Source organism: Meles meles, chromosome 19, assembly GCF_922984935.1.
Source record: "Meles meles chromosome 19, mMelMel3.1 paternal haplotype, whole genome shotgun sequence".
Taxonomy (NCBI): domain Eukaryota; kingdom Metazoa; phylum Chordata; class Mammalia; order Carnivora; family Mustelidae; genus Meles; species Meles meles.
The window spans coordinates 417,168-421,672 of record NC_060084.1 but is presented as its reverse complement, the minus strand read 5'-3'; positions in this window follow the sequence as shown (position 1 = coordinate 421,672).

Below are 4,505 nucleotides of genomic sequence, written 5' to 3'. Positions count from 1 at the left end.
GCTTTGCTTCTCCGTCATTTCCCCCACGGGAGGTGCTGGGCACAGGTGCACACGTGGATCTCAAGCTCAGGTTTGTGACGCTGTCGTCCTCTGGGTGCTGGTTAGACCCAGGCCCGGCACAGCACCCGGGCCCCGGCAGCCTGTTCCTGCCTGCGGTTCGTGTGGGGGCCGTGTCTCCAGCTCCTCCCGCTTCATCAGAATGCCGACAGCGTCTGCGATGAGACCTCGGAGCGGGCGGCTGCGCGCCTCCCTCGCGGGCCCTGTCCTTGTGCTCACACACGCACAGGGTCGGCTTCAGGGTCCGGCACTGGGCTCCGCCGCCTTCGAACACCGCCACCTGCTGCTGTCCTCACTGGTCCAGCGACTGCGCGCGCTGGTGTGCGGGGAAGGACGCCCTGCAATCTGCTCTGGTACTTTCTAGTATGTTCTGTGGGGGACAGTCCATCTTTGCATCACGTGATCAGCTATAAGCCGACAAAGGGTCGTGTTTCAGCGTAGAATCTCTGCCGCATGATACCTCGTTGAGCCCCTTTTGTAGGAATCTGGGGTAGAGGCCCTAGGACACCCTCTCACAAGTGGGGTGCACTTGGTTCCTTGTTCCCAGCGGAGTGAGCGCACACTCAGGGGTCCGCACCTGTGGCTGTCATTGCTTCTGCCTTCCCTGCAGTGGCGCGGGGGGCCGCGGGTGGTAGGCACTTCCTGTCAGTCACCCCGCCTTCGGGCCCCGAGGAAATGGCAGCATGTGGGCGGGTACGGGTCACACCTGAGGGAGGGCAGCTCTGACCGGGCACTCTTGCCTTGACCCCAGTTCCCCAAACTCTTCCAGAAGGGCATGCGCTTAGGAAGGCTCTGGTCTCCTCAGCCCAGGGTGGCACCGTCCATACCCTAACGTGGCTGTGGCCAAGCTCATCCCCCTGCACGTGACCATTAACGTGGCCATTGGGAAACCATTAGCTGTGCCCCGGAAGGCACTTAGGAATCGGAACAGCGTGAAAAGCGACCCCCCACCCTGGTGGAGACCGGCGCGGCCTGCATGGCCAGCACTCGGGTGTGAGGGAGTCTGCCGTGCCGACCGCCAGAGGCCAGCTGTTGGCAGACCTTCCAGCTGGGCCTCAGGGACGCCACCTCCAGGCCCTCAGATGCGGGTGCTCAAGAGCGCCAGAGTCCGGCTTCCCCTGCTCCCTCCTCCTGGACTCAGGCTGAGCCTTCTCCAGCCGCACGTGCGTCCCTGGGGCAGTGAGACCCAACACTGGAGGGCAGCCCTGACCCTCTGCCCTCCCCCAGCACAGATGGAACACGGCCTGACTACAGCTTCTGGAACACACCGAGAAAGACACGTTGTTTGGTAGAAATCTCTACCCGCAACGTGGGGCTTGAATCACGACCCGGACATCAAAAGTCACGTGTTCTGACTGGGCCAGCTGGACGCCCTGAGAAAGAAACTGTTTTTAAGATTTTGTTTATTTATTTGACAGAGAGAAGGAGAGAGGGAACACAAGCAGGGGCAGAGGGAGTGGGAGAGGGAGAAGCAGGCTTCCCGCAGAGCAGGGAGCCCGATGCAGGGCTCAATCCCAGGACCCTGGAATGGTGATCTGGGCCGAAGGCAGACACTCAACGACTGAGCACCCAGGCGTGAACAGGGATATTTGACACAATCATCTTCAGGAGACTGGAAAGTATGGAGAGAAGTTAACGTGTGCTCTGAAATAGCACAAACGTTCTCTACTGTAATACACACCCACAAACACGAGTGTTCTGTTCTGCTCACTCAAAGCTCATTTTTGTTCTGGCGTGAGGCATTCTTAGTTTCAGGTGTACCGTGTCACACACCAACATTCGTCCCTGTTGCAAAACGATCATCATGGGCCCAGCTAACGTCTGCTGTCGTGCAGGTATTTTAAACAGAACGTTTATGATGACTAATACTCTTTCTGCCACCTTTCACGGACATCAAGTGCTCCTTCAGGTTACAGGAATCTTGGAATTAGCCGACAGCTGATCTTTGTGTAGACCTGGAAAGCTGAGACGCTGGGTAGCCAATGACTTCTGTGATTACAGCAAACATTACCTTAGCCTAGCTCTTTTTGGGCTATTGCTTTTCCCAATTCAACAATTACCCCGTATTTACAGGACAAAGCATGCTAATTTTTGCGTAACTTTTAGCCCCCCCCAAAACATGAAAAAATCACTCTGCCCCTATGAGACTAATTTAAAAAACCGAGGCGGTATGTCTGAGAGGGCTCCCAACACTGCCGCTGACCGTTGTAGCTGGGGTTTCCTTGAAGGAACACCCACGGCACCAGCCAGCGGGCGGGTCAGGGACAAGTGCTGAGTGAGGAGGCTGTGCTGTGAGGAACGGACTCAGTCTTGCAGGGAAACTGGGAGGCTGTGCGCAGCATCCTCCCACACCTTGCGGGTGTCCACCCAGGAATCGCCTGCCACCTTAAGTGCAGTTCCCTGGGGGAGAGAGGGCCTCTTTCAGTGGCCCTTGGAGGCCCAAGTCTGGGACAAAAGCCTGGAGCAGACCTGTGGCTGTGGCTTTCTGTACCCAGGACATGGCCTGTCTCAACAGCTACTGGTTTTGTTTTTTTTTTTATTTTAAAGATTTTATTTATTTGACAGAGATCACAGGTAGGCAGAGAGGCAGGCGGAGAGAGAGGAGGAAGCAGGCTCCCCGCTGAGCAGAGAGCCCAATGCGGGACTCGATCCCAGGACCCTGAGATCATGACCTGAGCCGAAGGCAGAGGCTCAACCCACTGAGCCCCCCAGGTGCCCCCACAGCTACTGATTTTTAAAACAGGTGAGCCAGCCAAGTCTTTGTACCAGAAGGACTCCTGCTCCGTGGCTGACAATGCTCGTTCTCCTGTCTCCCAAGCAGAGCACCGAGCCTGTCCCCAACAGGACTTCACCGCAGAAGCAGTGTCCCTCCCTACCCTGCACCCTCGCGCAATGCCGCAACCGTGTGGAGCATTCGGAACGGGACACCGGGGTCTGCGTCGGCCGTGGTGCATCCTGCAGACCAAGACTCCTCAGCTACGACTTCGCTTTCTCACCGCCACCTGGATCTGGGCAGTGATTCCATTTCCAGACCTCTGTCCCAGCCAGCGACCCGGGGCCGCACCTCCGCTGTGAGTGGCTGGCGCTCAGGTGGGGAGGGGGGTCAGGGCAGGCGGAACGCACGAGCCTGGGGGTCTGTCCAGAAAGGGAAACTGGGGGTCGGGCCTGCAAGAGCAAAGATCCACGGCAAGAGTCGAAGACCCCGAAGGCGCGGGGGCGCGGACCGGGCGACATTCTAAGAACCGCCGCGGCCGGGGCGCCTGGGTGGCTCAGTGGGTTAAGCCTCTGCCTTCAGCTCGGGTCATGATCTCAGGGTCCTGGGATCGAGTCCCACATCCGGCTCTCTGCTCTGCAGGGAGCCTGCTTCCTCCTCTCTCTCTCTGCCTGCCTCTCTGCCTACTTGTGATCTCTGTCTGTCAAATAAATAAATAAAAAAAATCTTTAAAAAAAAAAAGAACCGCCGCGGCCGAGGCAGGTTCCTTCAACGAACGTCTCCAGCGCCACTCTGCCAGCCAGACGCCGCCACACAGGCGTCCCAGCCCCAGGGCCACACGAAGAAAGCGACGGAGGCCGCGGGGAACCCCTGTCGAGCTCGTGTGGGGGCCGCCCGCTCCGTCCCCTCGCCCTCCCGGCACCTCACACGGACGCAGAGCCGCGTCAGGCCGTCAGTCCTCCCACTTCGCGGAGGACAAAGCCCCCGAACCCGCGCCGCTTCCGCGGCCACTTTCCCCGGCTGGTCGCTTCCTCCCGGCTCGCCGCCGGCCGCCGTTGGCCCAGCCGAGCCCGAGGCGGCGGCGGACGCGGACTCTCGACCTCACCGGCGCTCCGCGGGCGGCCGCCACCTCTCAGCCGCTGCGCTCGGCTCCCGCCCGGCCGCATCCGCCGGCACCTGCGCCGCAGCGGGGCTGAGCTCGTCCCCGTCCCCAGCGCGCGCGGCCTCCGGAGGCAGGGCCAGCCCCGGCCCGGTCCACGCAGGCCCGCGGCGCCGAGCTGACCGCAAGGGCCCGCGCAGGACACAGGCCGTGCCCCCGCCCAGCCCCGCGGCCCCGCGCAGCCCGATCTCGCCGACACGCGGGCGTCTCAGCGGCGGGGCCGGGGCGGGACCGGCGGGCTGCGGGGGGTACGCGCGGCTCCCAGACGCGCCCGGAGAGGCGCCGACGCGCGGGCACAGGTCCCGGAGGTCGGCCTGGCTCCCGGCCATTGCCCCGCGCCCTCAGCCCCAGCCGCCCGACCCCGGGGGAGCGCGCAGCCACCCCGGAGCCGGGGCGGCGCTGGAGGGGGAGGGGCACGTACCGAGTCCCGTGACGTGCGGACGCAGGCCGCCCTCGGCCTCCGAAACGCCGCTGCCCCGCGTGGCGGGGCGTCCCTCTCCCAGGGCCGCGGAGTCCCGCCGCACAGCCGGCACCGGAACGCGCCACGCTCGCCCGGGGTCGGAGGGCGGCGGGGAG